This window comes from Anomaloglossus baeobatrachus, chromosome 10 (genome assembly GCF_048569485.1).
Source record: "Anomaloglossus baeobatrachus isolate aAnoBae1 chromosome 10, aAnoBae1.hap1, whole genome shotgun sequence".
In the NCBI taxonomy this organism is placed as follows: Eukaryota; Metazoa; Chordata; class Amphibia; order Anura; family Aromobatidae; genus Anomaloglossus; species Anomaloglossus baeobatrachus.
In genome coordinates this window covers 102976732-102995517 of record NC_134362.1, presented here as the reverse complement: position 1 = coordinate 102995517, position 18786 = coordinate 102976732, and the positions used below count along the sequence as shown (strand labels likewise).

The 18786-nt window shown below is 42.6% G+C and overlaps 1 protein-coding gene and 1 long non-coding RNA gene across 7 annotated transcripts in view; one reads left to right on the top strand and one right to left on the bottom strand.

Moving 5' to 3' along the window:
- LOC142254489 (uncharacterized) overlaps positions 1 to 3642 on the top strand; it is a 32310-nt gene extending 28668 nt beyond the window's left edge. The window contains exon 3 of the long non-coding RNA XR_012727237.1: positions 3367 to 3642. This is a non-coding gene — a long non-coding RNA (uncharacterized LOC142254489). The remainder of the gene's footprint in view (positions 1 to 3366) is intronic.
- ELP4 (elongator acetyltransferase complex subunit 4) overlaps positions 1 to 18786 on the bottom strand; it is a 687452-nt gene that overhangs the window by 560735 nt on the left and 107931 nt on the right. The window lies entirely within an intron of this gene.

Sequence of the window (18786 nt, the reverse complement as noted above, 5' to 3'; positions counted from 1 at the left end):
CACATTTCCTGCTGCTTATAAAGACCCAACAACATGCTCTATGGAGCTGTACAGAGATCGCCCCCGTTCACATCAGGCCTTCCCCCATTACGACTCACAGCCTAAATTCCCCATCTCTCACATACCAGAGCCAATTACACAGAACTCCAAATACATCAGTATCTTACTGAAAGTAGGAGGAAATCTAAGTATACAGAGGAAAGCCAAGGAACATGGAGGAAAATATAGAAGCTGCAGGCAAGTGTGGCCTCCGTCCAATTCAGACCTAGAACTCTAGCTTTGTAAGAAACAGTACCCAGCACCTAGTCACCAACATACAGTACTAGCTATTTCTTTTGCGTATGGTCTGCATGCTGCCCCATTGGCGCTACCTGGTAATGTGGCATTATACAGCATCACACAGTCTCCCTGTACACACCTATGGCTGCATACTATATGGACGTTCCATAGGTTATCCATTAAATCAACCCAGTAAAGGGTGATGGATTCAGTCATTTACCTAATAGTGTACTCCTACATGGGAGGGAGATGACATGACAACTTAGGACAACGATACTGTATAATCTACACTTCTCTCTAATGCAAGACAGCTTGGAAGGTAAAATGGCCTGGTGTCCCAGGTGTGTGGTTCTTTACCCAGTGTGGGTAGCCCACTGTCCTCCGCACAACACCTGCATGACAGGAGAATGCAGACATCTGTTTGTCTCACTTACACAATGGTGTAGACCTGATGATTAGCAGGGATCCAGCTAAGCACTCCTAACTCCCCAGCTGGCCATTGTTTGAAAGGTGTGCTCACCTAATAATGAGGAACACACCTGTTGCTGTTGCCTCTCTCCCCTCCATTCCTCCTTAAAACCTTGTCATTTGCACTGCAGATTTCCCAGGAGTACATTAACCCTTTCACAACTGCACACCCTTGAATGTACAAGACAATTCCCAAGTACTTGATTCCTAATGTAGATCATTCCCCTTCAATAAACAGATGTATTTTCACTTCCTTAACTCCGGCAATAATCAGGTGCGAGCACATCGGTTCTTAAAGAGCAATTTCGGTCAGGTGTGAAGTTCATTCTCTTTGCTCAGATTTATATTGTCACTTGGGGAGAAGTATTTTTGTGGCTAGTATGAATAGATGAAAAACATTCTACAAAAGATTACCCACTTAGGGATGGGTATATGACTATCACGTTGATGAGGCAGCCGCTACTTCCAGTCCTTCATGCAGATCATACGGTACAATGTGCATTAATCTATTAGAGAAAGAAGTGCCTGAAATATTAGGCAATGGCGGATTGTCTGGTTGGATACAGTATTTATACTCGTCATGTTCATGTCACTACAGAATGCTTGCCATTAAAAATAAATAAATAAAAAGAAATCAGATTCATATTGTGTCACAAATCTGAATATATTTCATGCACAATTTGTTGTTTTCTGCCGATTTCATATTATTCATTGCAATGAGTCAAATAAGTTGAAAATCGGAAGGAAAATCCTAGCACTGCAATGTATAAGCAATACGTCTAGATATAAAGCTATGTCCACCTTTTCAAGCAGTTATTTTAGCATGCTAACAAACCTAAAACAGGACAACATCAGAGTTTGTGTATGCAGCCCCCATGTAGCTCATGCATCTCCTTGGTAACATACAACGGAGAAACTGAGATTTTCAAGCGATTGAGTCTAAGGAGGGGTTCGCCTTTCAATGAATGAGGTTATGGGGTGAAGCCCGTATAATTATTTACTGAGCCTTACAAATTATTATTTTTAATGTGTGAGGTCAATATGACGGGCAATTTTCGAAGATTTGTATTTTAATTAGGGATTGTCCCCTAAGGCCACATGTAGACATTGAATATTTGGTCAGTTTTTTACCTCAGTATTTGTAGCCAAAAACCAGGAGTGGAACAATAGGAGGAAAAGTACCTTGTTTTCCAGATTTTAAGATGCACTTTTTTTCCCCCAACACTGGGGGGGAACAATGGGGGGGCGTCATAGTCCAGATAAGCCTTACTGGGGCAGCGGTGGTGGCGCAAGTTCGGCTATACTGAGGGCTTGGAGGAGGGGGGAATGTCACTGCGCTGGAGCAGCTCAGGAGGGTCACAGAACAGAGGGTCGGAGATAACTGCGGGCTCGGGGGTATAGCGGCGGCGGACGCCATTGATCTTCCAGCGCGTTGGGGGCTCCATTGAACTACCAGCACTTGATGTAAAGGACTTAAAGAAAATGACCGCGGTGGCCAATCTGCACACATGCTGCCTTAGCAACCATTTTCTTGAAGTCCATTCGTCAACTGCCAACAGTTCAACGGAGCCCGTAGTATGCTGGCAGATCAATGCCGCCCGATCAATGCCCACAGTATTACTGACCCTCCTGAGCTGCGACAATCCCTCCTCTGAGCCCGCAGCATCGCCGATCCTCCATCCACTGACCCTCCTGAGCCGCGACAACCCCTCCTCCAAGTCCGCAGCATCGCCGACCCTGCCTCCTGTGCCTCTCCACCACCACCACTCCCCATGGTGAGCTATTATAAGTCACATTAGGATTATAAGATGGACCCTCATTTTAACATTGACATTTTTTTGCCTCTATTTTCGTCTTTTAAATTTGGGGTGCGTCTTATAATCCAGTGCATCTTATAAAACAAAAAATATGGTGTATTAGAAACATGGGAACCACTTCTGAATTTATTTCCCACTCCTGGTTTTGTCATACAAATACTGAGGTAAAAAACTGAAATACTCAATGTGTGTATATTGCCTTAATCAGTATTCAGAAGCCATTTTACCAGATTAAAAATGAAATGACTGATGGAAACATGTACAACAGCATTCTCATGACAAATGCTCCTCACAACGGTTAGCTCAGCTTGAGCAGTGATCCCTGATAGCTACTTTTGGTTCTCCATTGGTTCACCTCTTTGGCTAATAGCTGGAACAAGACATCCCCCCTTCAAAGGCCCTAATGAGGGTTATTGAACTCGGGCAAAATGTGCTGGAATAGACCCAACTATATTAAAGTATGAAGGTGTCTATAAAGAAGCTAAAATTAAAACACTTATGAAAATGAGTTTTGTGGCAGCAGACAAATCCTTTACGTAAATATGAAAGCAGAGACATTTTCTATCCTCCGACTGGAGACACTGGATAATTTAATTGCATAATTACTTATAGTGAATAAACAAATGTTATTTGTTCCACACCACCCACATAGCATTTAATCTTTATTAGTAATGTCTGTAATTAAACAACATACAAATTATTAGGTAATAATATTTGTTGGAACAACCTGGCACCTTTTGTCTGCAGAGGCTGATGACTTAAGCCCCGTCTTACGCTGCTGAATTCCCAAGTTTATTTGCAGGCATCAAATTCCGGATGACTACCTAATCATACAAAACACACATGGTCAATACAAGAGACATGTCCTGGACACCTGTTAGTATTGATGGACTGTAAAAGCTATGTGTCGGTCACCCACCCGGTGTGCCAGAATCAGCAACAGGTCACACACAAGCACGTGAAGACTGCGAGAAGTTGAGAATATGGACAGAGAGTCGTAATCATTGGTAAGTTCTCAAAGGCTTCATAAATGGAGGAAGAACAATAACAGCCCTAGCCACTGCTTCTGGCACCCCACTGGAATAAGGGAAGACATCTCTGCACACCAGGTCTCCAGGTTATAAGGAAAGTTCTTTGCTTCTAATAAACTAAGCCATATTAAACAAACCACTAGCTCAATAACTTTAGATTGTCCAAAATGTCTGAATTGGAGCTGTCCAAATTCAACTATTTGAAAACACACTTTCTGAATATGTTGTGATTGGATTGTTACTACCAATAGATGGCACTATAGTCCTCTCTGAAGAGGTAAAGTACATGTTTAATTTCCCAGAGGAGCATTTCACGGCTTATAAGCCTCCTTACACTGACATGCCAGTAATGTCACTCTTCACAAGGAGAACCGTTATTCCTTAGACCAAGTGAAAATATTGCAAATGCAACTTATCAAAAAAGATATTAAATCCTATTAAATATTTGCATTTGCTTAATACACAAAATTTCCATACATTTACAAGCAACATGGCACGTTTCTGCCCCTATTCATTCAGGCATACGGCTTTCATAGTGAATTATTTAACAATAAACTGATCTTGCCTATTTAGATTCAGATATCACAATGGTGATCTTATCCACTTTACAATTGGATGATGAAAACCAGCAAAGGATCCCTTGATCATATCTATTTAAATATATGTAGATACGGGAGAGCATTTCACCTCCACACTATATGTGAATGAAGCTTTTTCAAAGAAAACTCCATCAATACCTTTACATTACGAGTCCGTTCCTCCATTACTGAGAAATCAGCGTTTGAATTGAGTGACAAAGGCTTCAGATATATCATAGCCCTTCAACTTCAGTTCTACATCAATTCTCAGTAACGGAGGAACAAGCAGGCCATGTAAAGGTCATGCTGGACTTGTCCTTGAAATAGCCACATGCGCATATATATATATAGTAGGGGGTGTGACAGATTCTTTAGAATGACCATTGCTGAAATAAGGCTTTGGAAACCACGTTTATTGAACAAGATATAATGATCTATTTCTGCCAATGGAGATGGAACAGATTTATAGGTAACTGGCCAAATCTAGGTCTGCAAATATTAAAGCTGTACCACTATCACAGTGGAGCATCTGATGTCATTTTTTGGAAACTTTAGGAAACAGTTATAGGAAATGTTTCTATAGGTACTTCAGTAGTAACCATATTTTTTTTGTGTACACCGTGTGCAGAATTATTAGGCAAGGTGTATTTTTGTGTTTTTTTTTTTATTATTGATCAACAACTATGTTCTCAATCAACCCAAAAGACTCATAAATATCAAAGCTTAATACTTTTGGAAGTTGGAGTGGGTTTTTTTTAGATTTGGCTATCTTAGGAGGATATCTGTTTGTGCAAGTAATTATTACTGTGCAGAATTATTAGGCAACTTAATAAAAACCAAACATATTCCCATCTCACTTGTTTATTTTTCACCAGGTAAACCAATATAACTGCACAGAATTTAGAAATCAACATTTCTGACATGCAAAAACAAAAGCCCAAAAAATTTGTGACCAATATAGCCACCTTTCTTTATGATGATACTCAACAGCCTACCATCCATAGATTCTGTCAGTTGCTTGATCTGTTTACGATCAACATTGTGTGCAGCAGTCACCACAGCCTCCCAGACACTGTTCCGAGAGGTGCACTGTTTTCCCTCCCTGTAGATCTTACATTTTATGAGGGACCACAGGTTCTCTATGGGGTTCAGATCAGGTGAACAAGGGGGCCATGTCATTATTTTGTCACCTTTTAGACCTTTACTGGCCAGCCACCCTGTGGAGTAGTTGGATGCATGTGATGGAGCATTGTCCTGCAAAAAAATCATGTTTTTCTTGAACGATACCGACTTCTTCCTGTACCACTACTTGAAGAAGTTGTCTTCCAGAAACTGACAGTAGGTCTGGGAGTTGAGCTTCACTCCATCCTCAACTCGAAAAGGTCCCACAAGTTCATCTTTCATGATACCAGCCCATGCCAGTACCCCACCTCCACCTTGCTGGTGTCTGAGTCGGAGTGGAGCTCTCTGCCCTTTACTGATCCAGAGTCTGGCCCATCCATCTGGTCCATCAAGAGTCACCCTCATTTCATCAGTCCATAAAACCTTTGAAAAATCATTCTTAAGATATTTCTTGGCCCAGTCTTGACGTTTTATCTTATATTTCTTGTTCAAAAGTGGTCGTTTTTTAGCCTTCCTTACCTTGGCCATGTCCCTGAGTATGGCACAACTTGTGCTTTTTGATACTCCAGTAATATTGCAGCTCTGAAATATGGCCAAACTGGAGGCAAATGGCATCTTGGAAGCTTCACGCTTGATTTTCCTCAATGCATGGGCAGTTATTTTGCACCTTTTTTGCCCAACATGCTTCTTGCGACCCTGTTGGCTATTTGCCATGAAACGCGTGATTGTTCGGTGATCACGCTTCAAAAGTTTGGCAATTTCAAGACTGCTACATTCCTCTACAAGACATCTCACAATTTTGGACTTTTCAGAGCCAGTCAAATCTCTCTTCTGACCCATTTTGCCAAAGGAAAGGAAGTTGCCAAATAATTAAGCACATCTTATATAGGGTGTTGATGTCATTACACCACACCCCTCCTCATTACAGAGATGCACATCACCTGATTTACTTAATTGGTAGTTGGCTCTCAAGGATATACAGCTTGGAGTAGGACAACATGTATAAAAAGTATTATACAATTAAAATACTCATTTGCCTAATAATTCTGCACACAGTGTATTTTTAAGTTTTGCTCAATGGAGGAAAAAAGTAATAAAAAAAGTTTTCAATAAAATAACTAAAAGTAAAAAACATATGCTTATCCACACTACAATATGTAAATTGTCATTTCTGCTTAATTTTCGTTAAATTGCATTGAAGACTGCAGTGAAATTAGCCAAAAAAAGTCCAAAACCCACCCTGCTGACATGCTGGAATATACTGTGTTAAAAGGCCAGTGTCAAAGTCAGGGCTTTGGGGGTACAGACGTCAAATGTTGGTGGCTCAGGATATAAGATCACACAGGCTGAAGAGCACAGCTCTCAGGGGTGTTTCGTTCAATGGAATCTACTAAAACAGTAATTAAAATCTTAGTGGGGTGGTGCAGAAATGAGATTATGCCACACCTGGTGGATTATGACATATGTGTTTAGCTCAACTCAAACAGGTGTTATGTAATCACCCATCCTGCCAAGGGGAGATGGATTTAAATAATAAAACAAGTCAGTCAATTATCTACAGCAATTAAAAGTAATTGATTGCTTACAACCATTTACTGCCAGGGCCATCGGAATTACAGACCTTGACAAACATAGCTCATTCTGTTCAAGAACCAAAAGGTGAAGTAACTGTCATTGTTCTCAAGGCAGCAGGAAGTTGTCTTCGTTAGGCCGGACTCACACATCCGCAGTTTGTGGATGTATGACACTGGCCTTACGGAAAATATTCTGTTTTTTTATAAAAAAAAAAGGATGCCACGTGCGGAGTGAGCTCTTCAGTTACTGTATTTTTCAGTTTATAAGACGCCCTGGATTATAAAACGCATCAAAATTTAGAGGAGGACACTAGGAAAAAATAAGGACGGGGCATCAGGGTGCTGTTGCGATGGTGGGCACCTGATCTGACTGTAGACTCCATTTAATCGCCCGCGGTTGACAAGATGGACTTCAAGAAAATGGCCGCGGAGGCAGCTCATTTGCATAAAGGTCTCCACTGCCATTTTCTTTAAGACCATCACGTCAATCTGTGCACACGTCGCCTCCACAGCCATTTTCTTGAAGTTCAATGCACCCGCCGCTGCCGCGACACTGCAGTGACACCCTTAGTATCGCCAAGCCTGCTTCTTATAATCCCACTCCACCAACGCCGCCAAGGGAAGCCGTATTGGAAGACGCACCCCCATTTTACCCCTAGTTTTGGGGGGAAAAAGTGCGTCTTACAATCTGGAAAATACGTATTTTCCTTTTATTGCAATATTTTCTGCTGCTCTTCATCCCATTGACATTAACTGGAAATTCAACAACATATAAAGTGCCAGTCTGATTTCAAATTGTTTTCAAAATCTTGAAACATTTAGACTCTCGAACTCCTCTGTCATATATAATGTGTGCAGACTTATTGGGTAAGTGAATAATTTAACCAAATCATTTTTATATTAGAAAAAGGTTCCATATAACCATACTAGATAAAATCCGGGGGTTCAATATTTCCGAGGACTCCACGGGTAGCACAAACTCATAATCATGATTCAAGAGGGACAAAAAAAATCAGAGTTTTTCTAGTGCAAATAATCATCATTTATTATGAAAAAGGTGATAAAGTTTGGTAAAAAAAATGTTAAAATAGTTGAAACACCATGATCAATATGGAAGATGTTATATAAATACACAAAATAGAAAATTCTCCGTCAATATTTGCAGAACATATAGGATATGCAATGAAACATGACCGTAAGGTTTTACAAATAGCGTCAATGCCAATGGAGGTTTTACATCAAAGCATATGTGTAATTATGAGAAATCTCCTTGTTCAGTATCAATATAATATAGCCATTTATACAAGGATAAAGGATATAAGGGCCCAATAATTGTTTCTATTATAACACCTGGGCGTTTCGGGGGCCTCTAACATCTGGATCATCCGGTGTAACTGACTGCAACTCCTTACCTGGTCCTGAAGTCCTTGCTGGCATAGAATGGATATGGCACCAGCTTTCCAGGTAACCCTTGTTCTATGGACTATTCGGACCTAGCTATACCAATTTGGATTTAACCCTTGTAATGAAAAAATGGCAAAATGGTCCCCCCCCCCCCGAAATTTAACAGATGTCAAATATTGCTATAATATTGGGGCATGATGATCACACAACCATTTAGGCTACTTTCACACCAGCATTGAACGGCATCCGTTGCATTGCGTTGTGTGACGCATGTGACGGATGCCTTGCAAATAGTGTGATAATAAAGGCAACGGATTCCTGGGAAATAACGAGTTGCATTAAGTTTTCTAGCCACGAGATAGAGAGAGCCCATCATCACCGCACACGCTGGCACTACCACCCCTATCATCACCGCACACGCAGGCACTACCGCACTCATAATCATCACACACACCCCGGCACTACTGCACCCATCATCACCACACACACAGGCACTACCGCACCCATCATCACCGCACAAGCAGGCACTACCGCACTTATCATTGTCACACACACTGGCACTACCGCACCCATCATCACCGCACACACAGGCACTACCGCACCCATCATTACCGCACACACACAGACATTACCTCAGTGACGTCCTCGCTGACAGTGCGACTCCCTTCAGTTGCTGCATGGAGCTCACAGCGAGCGGCAGTGTTCTACTGCCGCTCCTGTCAGCTTCATGTAACAGAGCTGAATGCATCGCGGGACCTCGTGTGGATTACGCCGGACCTGGAGGGGTATTTGGAGATTTTAATAAAGTGGTGAAAGGTTTTTTTTGTCTTTTATTCCAAATAAAGTATTTTTCGGGTGTATGTGTTTATTTACTTTCACTTACAGGTTAATCATGGTATGTGTCTCATAAACGCCTGCCATGATTAACCTAGGACTTAGTAGCAGCTATGGGCTGCCATTAACTCTTTATTACCTCGATTGCCACCGCACCAGGGCAATTCGCGATGAGCCGGGTAGAGTCCCGGGACTGTCGCATCTAATGGATGAGGCAATTCCGGGCGGCTGCTGACTGATATTTTAGGCTGGGGGGCTCCCCATAATGTGGGGCTCCCCATCCTGAGAATACCAGCCTTCAGCCGTGTGGCTTTACTTTGGCTAATATCAAAATTGGGGGGGACCGCACGTCGTTTTTTTAAATTATTTATTTATTTAGTGTACTGCACGATATAGACCCGCCCACCGGCTGTGATTGGTTGCAGCGAGACAGCTGTCACTAAGCGTGGGGGCGTGTCTGACTGCAACCTATCATAAGCGCCGGTGGGCGGGGAAAGCAGTGAATACGAGATGGAATAATGAGCGGCCGGCATTTTCAAAAGCAGGAGAAGCCGCCAGAAGAGTGTGACAGCTGTGCAGCGCCGCGCCGGTGATCGGTGAGTATGAGAGAGAGGGTGAGAGGGGGGAGAGAGACCAGGAGTGATTTTAAATTTAGATAGTTCTGCTGGACATGCGGAGCATGCGCAGTAGAACGTGATGGAATCTGTCAGCGGATTCCGCCGCTTAGTGCATTGTGGCAGAATCCGCCCCCATAGACAATCATTAGACACCTTGGCGGATTCTAACGGAATCCGTCAAAGTGCGTTATTTTAACGACCCAAAAAAACGCTACATGCAGCATTCCCTCCGCCCGACGCTGCATCAACATAACGACGCAGCATTGTCCAGCTGATGCACCGCACACACTTGCGTTACGGTGCGTCGTCAATACAAGTCTATGGAAAATAGCACAGTGCGTTAACGGACTGCGCTATTCTCCACAGCGGCGGATTGCGCTGAACGCAAGTGTGAAAGCAGCCTAACAGTTTTGGTGCAAATAGCTACAATTTCACAAAAAGCGTGTTGGAAAAAAAAAAACAAAACAGATTGACAAAGATTTGAGAAGACTCAAACATGAAGTGACAGGGATCCATTATCCTCCACTGTTGTTCTATTCCATACCTGCAATCTTCCTGGAGGCCCAGAAGTACAAGGTGTTCAGAACTCAGAGACACGGCCGAGATAAGAGAGATTGAAAGCAACCACCACTGAGCATGACCCAGAAGCGAAAATGACAAGACTGGGCTAAGAAATATCTGATATCAGATTTTTCCAAGGTCTTATGGACTGATGAGAGGAGAATGACTCTTGACCCACCAGATGGATGGGTTCATGGCTGGATCAGTAACTTGAAAGGATCTCCACCTTGACTCAGATACCAGAAAGGTGGAGGTGGGTCCTGATATGGGCTGGTATTATTAAGGTTGGTTTCAGACGCCTGTATTTTATGTAAGTGTGACATCCGTTTTTAACACAGATGCCACACGTACCCATGTTATTATTTGCTGTTACTCACAAGTCCGTGTTTTCACATGGACTGTGTGACCTCTCATGACCCCGCACGCACACACACAGGCATGTCCGTTTTTCTCCGGCAGCACGGGTGTCACACGGATCGCACAGTGAAGTGATCCATGTGACATCAGTGTGACATGTACCGGAGAAAACACAGGTCTTTTTAATAAAAAGATTTTCTAGATTTACCTTATTTAGCGGTGCTGTCTCCTGGTCTGCTGCCTCCCACTCCCGACTGCCGCTCATTATACTCGAATATTCAGCGCCCTGTGGAGCTGGAAGCAGCAGCGCTGTGCACTTCAGTGTCGGGGACCGCATCGCTTGGTGAGTATACAGCAGAGTGTGTGTGTGTGTGTGTTCAGTGTATACATGTATGCGCGCTGTGTGTGTGTATGTGGTCGGTGTATCCATGTGTGTCTGCTATGTATGTATACATATGTGTGTATATGTGCTCAGTATATACGCGCGCGCGCGTGTGTGTGTGTGTGTGTGTGTGTGTGTGTGTAGTGAGAACCTGGAAGCCGGATCATCACGTGAACAGCATCGGGGACTCATCACAGTTCCCAATGAACTCTAATGAACCCGTGAACCTCTAGCGTGGGTGTCGCGGAGGTCATCAGGATGTCATCAGAGTTCAGAGGGAACTCCGATGACCTCCTGGATGTCACTGTGCTTGCAGAATACTCACCTGTTCCCGCGGTGCTGTCTTCGGCGGTGCTGTCCCCAGCGCTGCTCTGGCTTCCAGGTCCTGAGTGCGGTGAATAATCAATGAATATAATGAGCAGGGGTTGGGGCGGGAGGCAGCAGAGCCGAAGACAGCAGGTAAATATGGAAAATCTTCTTATTTCACAGACCCGTGCTTTCTCCGGTACCTGTCACACGTATGCAAACATGGATGTCACACGTGTGACACACGTGTGATACACGCATGACCATAACCATGTGTGTGACTGGTACCTGATTAAACATGGACATCTGAAACCAGCCTAAAGATGAGCTAGCTGGTCCTCTTCAGGTTGAAGATGGACTCAAAATCTACTCACAAATCTACTGCCAGTTTTTAAAATACACCTTGTTGAAGCAGAAGTACAAAAAAAATCTGCATCTCATCAGTAACAACTGCCATCCCGTCTCCGTAATGGGAAAATCTTTACAGAATACAAATTTTACCTCAAAATTGAGAATTTCGATAATGACTGATCAATTCAGAGAAAGAAGCACATTTGTTTGATAAGATATACAGTATGTCACAAAACTGAGCACACCCTCACATTTTTGTAAATATTTTATTATATCTCTCCTTGGCCACCATCATTTTCTAGCACTTCCTTAACTCTCCTGGGCATGGAGTTACCTAGAGTTTCACAGGAGCCACTGGAATCCTCTTCCCTACTCCATCATATCACGGAGCTAGTGGATGTTAGACACCTTGCGTTCCTCCACATTGTGTTTGAGAAGGCCCCACAGATGCTTAGTAGGGTATAGGTCTGGATGCTTGCACAGTCCAGCATCTTTACCCTTTGTTTCTTTAGCAAGGTAGTAGTTATCTTGGAAGTGCGTTCAAGGTCGTTATGTTGGAATATGAAGGGAGGGGATCATGTTCTGCTTCAGTATGTCACAGTATATGTTGGCATTCATGGTACCCTCAATAAACTCTAGCCCCCACAGCTGGCAGCAGTCATGCAGCTCTAAACCATAACACCCCCACCAACATGCTTCACTGTAGGCAAGACACACTTGTCTTTGCACTCCTCACCTCGTTGCTGCTACACGCTTGACATCTGAATCAAATAAAGTTTATCTTGGTATCATCAGACCACAGAACAGAGTTCCAGTAATCCATGTCCTTAGTCTGCTTGACTTCAGCAAACTCTTTGATGGATTCTTGTGCATTATCTTTAGAAGAGGTTTCCTTCTGGAACGACAGCCATGCAAACCATTTTGCTGCAGTCTGCGCCATGATTGTTTGAGCACTGACAGGCTGACCCGAAGAGGGAAACTGTCTCATTAGGCAAAATTTGGCCATTTTCACTTAGGGGTGTATTAACTTTTGTTGCAAGCTGTTTTGACATTGATAGTTGTGTGTTGAATTATTTCCAGGGAATATCAAATTCACACTGTTATACAACTTGTACACTGACTACTTTTACTCTTTTTGTACTAAAGTGTCATATCTTTAATGTTGTTCCATGAAAATATATAATACAATATTTCTAAAAATATGAGGAGTGTAGTCACTTTTGTAATATACTGTATTACAAAATTGCTTCTTTTCATGTGTCTTATAGATTTGTGAAATAAAAATTAAACCGACAGGTTACAATTTAAAGAAAACCATGATACTTATGCAGGACAATACTCCATTACAAGCATCGAAGTCTCCACTGCTTGGCTTCCACTAAAGGCCTTAAAGATTAAAGAATAATGACTCGTATCTCACATGACCAAAGCCAAATTGAGAAATTGTGGGCCCTTCTTAAAGTACAACTCTGGTATTTTTTTTTTACTCCAAAGCGGTATTAGTAATACATGTTCCCTTCACATAGTAGAATTCTTACCAGTAACCGCTATCTGTTATTATTAGTGCTGCTCTGGTTCTATTCTGCTAGTTGTGACTAACCAGATCACTCTAGTCTTTGCTCGGTGGATTGGAAGTCACTTATCAAGGTTAGTCCATGAGAGCCAAAATGTGGCCCTCAAAGACTTATATTGAGAGCTTGTGATCGTTTGGCTTTAATTTCCTTCTAGACATCAGCTGGTGTCACATGGTAGAACGGTACCGGACCTGTGTCAACAAGAGCAGAAGGTGGTGGCTGGTAAGTATTTTACAAAGTACAGGGAACACACATTAGGGATACCACTACAACGGTGAAATAAAAAAGAGCCAGAGTTGTGCTTTACACAGTAGATATATGGTGAAAGATTGTAATCCAGCTCTGTGAACAGTGTCTGGTAGTCTGTGGTTGGTGCTGCCCAAAACGTTGATCATCAACAGATTAAGAAATTCACAGACTCCATGAATGGAAGGCTTATGACTGTTATTGAAAAGAAGGGCGGCTATATTGGTCATTAATATTTTTTTTTAAATGTAATTTTGTACATTTTCAGCTGTTTGGTTATTATTCACACTTTATCGGATGAAAAGAAAACAATTGATAGAAAATTTACACTTGTCATTTAGTTGCGTAATAACGCTGCGCACAGATTTTCTCCTAAAGCTGGTTTCTTAACCTTTTGGATTTACCAACAACAGTTCAGTAGTTGAATAATAAAATATTGATAAAAAATACAAACTGTCTAATAATTGTGCACATTAGGGACCGCAAAAAATCGATGTCGGAATTTTGTCCGTCTGGACCCCACAAAACTATTCCCCTTTCCAGATATTGGGATGCCAAAATTTGATCTCGATCAAACGACGTTAACTCGTGCCACTCGTCGCTCAAAGTTTGAAAAAAATCTAAATTTTTGGCCAAAAAGCTGACATATGAAGCCATAACTCCAGAACGGTAAATAATAAAAACACGCTTAACCCCTTCACGACCGCGGGCCGTAAAATTACGTCCTATTTTAACGTGACTTAACGACCAGGGACGTAATTTTACGGCCTAAACTTCATTTGATTGCCGTGGCCATAGCAACGGCTTTCAAATGATGTCCCCTGCTGTTTCTTACAGCAGGGGACCTTTGCTTGACCCCAGGGGGGGTGGCATCGCCACCCCCCATAGGCGATCGATGTGATTGGCTGTTCAAATCGGAACCGCCAATCACATTGATCACGCTGTTTTCGGCAAAAAAAAATGCCAAAAATAGCGTGATCTTGTAAAATCCAGCTAGGACCGGAGCTGCAGCAGCTCCGATCATTGGCTGGAAGCAAGCAGACACCGTGGCCCCCCCCTGCAGCACTGATTGGAGCGATCGTGCAATGACGCGCAATCGCTCCAATCAGTGTGCAGTGGGGCGGTCTGATCTGCCGGTGGCCGCCCTCCCCAGGCCTGTGCTGGTCTGGGGACCCTCCCCCAACATGTCTGCAGCGTGCAGCACTGGCTGGTACTAGTGGTACCACGCCACTGCTGCTGCTGCCGCTGCTGTCACGTCACGTCGCAGGAGCAGGAGCGGTGAGTATTGTGCTCACCTTGCAGCCCCTGCGCGTGCCCCCCTGCGATCTGCCCCCCCCCCCAGACATCCCGGTCTGCCCCCAGCATTCCCGATCTGCCCCCAGCATTCCCGATCTGCCCCCAGCATTCCCGATCTGCCCAATTTTTGGCGTGACAAAAAGCATCGGGGATACGGAAAAAAAAGTCACGCCAAAAATTGAGCAGGGATGCCGATCCGTTATGTGCATCCCTGATCAGCGCTCGGCGGGACGCACGGACTGATGCAATACAAAAAGCGTCGGGGATACGGAAAAAAAAGTATCGCATCTGTCCGTGCGTCCCGCTGAGCGCGGATCAACATCCCTGCTCAATTTTTGGCGTGACTTTTTTCCGTATTCACGACGCTTTTTGTATCACATCCGTCCGTGCGTCCCGCCGAGCGCTGATTAGGGATGCAGATAACTGATCGGCATCCCTGCTCAATTTTTGGCGTGACTTTTTTCCGTATTTGCGACAATTTTTGTATCGCATCCGTCCGTGCATCCCACCAAGCGCTGATCAGGGATGCACATTACGTATCTGCATCCATGGTCAATTTTTGGCGTGACTTTTTTTTTTACGTATCCCCGACGCTTTTTTTTATCGCATCTGACCGTGCGTCCTGCAGCGGCCGATCAGTGCACTGCGTCTGTGCGTTTGAAAAGTCAAATGGCGCTCCTTCTCTTCTGAGCCCCGCCATGCGCTCAAACAATTACTTTCCACCACATATGAGGTATCTGCGTACTCAGGAGAAAATGCACAATACATTTTATGGTGCATTTTTTCCTGATAGCCTTGTGAATAAAAAAGCTACCTAGTTGAAGCAACCGTTTTGTGGTAAAAAAATTTTTTTTTCTTTTCACGGCTCAACGCTATAAACGTCTGTGAAGCCCCCAGGTGTTCAAAGTGCTCACCAAACATCTAGAAAAATTATTTGAGGGCTCTAGTTTCCAAAATGGTGTCACTTGTAGGGGAGCTCCACTGTTTAGGCACCATAGGGGGTCTCCAAACGTGACATGGCGTCCGCTAATGATTCCAACCAATTTTGCTGTCAAATGGCGCTCCTTCTCTTCTGAGCCCCACCATGCGCCCAAACAATTACTTTCCACCACATATGAGGTATCTGCGTACTCAGGAGAAAATGCACAATACATTTTATGGTGCATTTTTTCCTGATAGCCTTGTGAATAAAAAAGCTACCTGGTTGAAGCAACCGTTTTGTGGTAAAAAGAATTTTTTTTCTTTTCACGGCTCAACGCTATAAACTTCTGTGAAGCCCCCAGGTGTTCAAAGTGCTCACCAAACATCTAGAACAATTATTTGAGGGCTCTAGTTTCCAAAATGGGGTCACTTGTGGGGGGAGCTCCATTGTTTAGGCACCTCAGGGGGTCCTCAAACTCGACATGGCGTCCGCTAACAGGTGCAGCTAATTTTGCACTCAAAAATTCAAATGGCGCTCCTTGCCTTCCGAGCACTGCTGTGTGTCCAAACATTTGATTTCCACCACATATGAGGTATCTGCGTACTCAGGAGAAAATGCACAATACATTTTATGGTGCATTTTTTCCTGTTACCCTTGTGAAAAAAAAAGCTACCTGGTTGAAGCAACCGTTTTGTGGTAAAAAAAAAAAATTTTTCTTTTCACGGCTGAACGCTATAAACTTCTGTTAAGCCCCCAGGGGTTCAAAGTGCTCACCAAACATCTAGAAAAATTATTTGAGGGCTCTAGTTTCCAAAATGGGGTCACTTGTGGGGGAGCTCCATTGGTTAGGCACCTCAGGGGGTCTTCAAACCCGACATGGCGTCCGCTAATGAGTGCAGCTAATTTTGCGTTCAAAAATTCAAATGGCGCTCCTTCCCTTCCGAGCTCTGCCGTGCGCCCAAACAATTGATTTTTACCACATATGGGGTATCAGCGTACTCAGGAGAACATGCACAATAAATTGTATTGTGTGCTTTCTCTTTTCTCCCTTGTAAAAATGAAAATTTTATGGCTAAAGTAACATTTTTGTGTTAAAAAGTAAAATTTTCATTTTTTCCTTCCACATTGCTTTGGTTCCTGTGAAGCACCTAAAGGGTTAATAAACTTCTTGGATGTGGTTTTGAGCAGTGTGAGGGGTGTAGTTTTTAGAATGGGGTCACTTTTGGGTATTTTCTGTCACCTAGGCCTCTCAAAGTCACCTCAAATGTAATGTGGTCCCTAAAAAAAAATATTTTGTAAATTTTGTTGGAAAAATGAGAATTTGCTGATGACCTTTGACCCCTTCTAACTTCCTAACGGAAAAAAAATTTGTTTCGAAAATTGCGCTGATGTAAAGTACACAAGTGGGAAATGTTATATAGTAACTATTTTGTGTGACATATCTCTCAGATTTATGGGCATAAATTTTCAAAGTTTGAAAATTGCGAAATTTTCAAAATGTTCGCCAAATTTCCTACATTTTCACAAATAAACGCAAAAAATATCGGCCTAAATTTACCACTGACATGAAGTACAATATGTCACGAAAAAACAATCTCAGAATCGCCAGGATCCGTTGAAGCGTTCCAGAGTTATAACCTGTCAAAGTGACATTGGTCAGAATTGCAAAAAATGGCCCGGTCATTAGGGTGTTTTAGTGGCCGGGGGTGAAGGGGTTAATATCTCAAAAGAAAGCTAATGTTGTTCTTCAAAATTTATATTTTATACATAATTGTTGTTATTTTAAGTCAAACTGAGTTACAACAGCTTTTAGCCCCAAGAACGTGACCTAGTACCACTAGGAGCATACTTCGTATATTTGTTATTATGTGAAAAATTATGGGGGTTTTTTGGTATATTTTTGAGTTTAAAGTAGAAATATAACAAAAAAACAAGTAATACTGATAAGTCTAATGACATTTTTTATTTTAAAATATAAAAATGAGGTATATAATACATACAAAACAGACACAGAAAAGATATAGACGTAGTACCTACATGAGTTGATAATTTTACATAGTTATCTCTCAATATCTGGAAAGGGGAATCTTTTTGTGGGTCCAGACGAACAAGATTCCGACATTTTTTCCCCCTATGAGATCCGGTCACCCTAGTGCACATAGTGTATAAGTGATACCTCAAAGATCATCAGTTCCCCTTTATACGCCGTGTGAAGAATTATTAGGCAGGTTGTATTTTAGAGGATTTTTTTTATTATTGATCAACAACTATATTTTCAATCAACCCAAAAGACTCATAAATATCAAAGCTTAATATTTTTGGAAGTTGGAGTGTTTTTTTTTTTAGATTTGGCTATCTTAGGAGGATATCTGTTTGTGCAGGTAACTATTACTGTGCAGAATTATTAGGCAACTTAATAAAAACCAAATATATTTCCATCTCACTTGTTTATTTTCACCAGGTAAACCAATATAACTGCACAAAATTTAGAAATAAACATTTCTGACACGCAAAATCAAAACCTCAAAAAATTAGTAACCAATATAGCCACCTTTCTTTATGATGACGCTCAACAGCCTACCATCCATAGATTCTGTCAGTTGCTTGATCTGTGTACGATCAACATTGCGTGCAGCAGCCACCACAGCCTCCCAGACACTGAGACCGAGAGGTGTACTGTTTTCCCTCCCTGTAGATCTCACATTTTATGACGGACCACAGGTTCTCTATGGGGTTCAGATCAGGTGATCAAGGGGGCCATGTCATTATTTTTTCATCATTTAGACCTTTACTGGCCAGCCACGCTGTGGAGTCGTTGGTTGCATGTGATGGAACATTGTCCTGCATTAAAATCATATTTTTCTTGAACAATACCGACTTCTTCCTATACCACTGCTTGAAGAAGTTGTCTTCCAGAAACTGGCAGTAGGTCTGGGAGTTGAGCTTCACTCCATCCTCAACCCGAAAAGGTCCCACAAGTTCATCTTTGATGATACCAGCCCATACCAGTACCCCACCTCCACCTTGCTGCTGATGGAGTCAGGAGTAAAGCACTCTGCCCTTTACT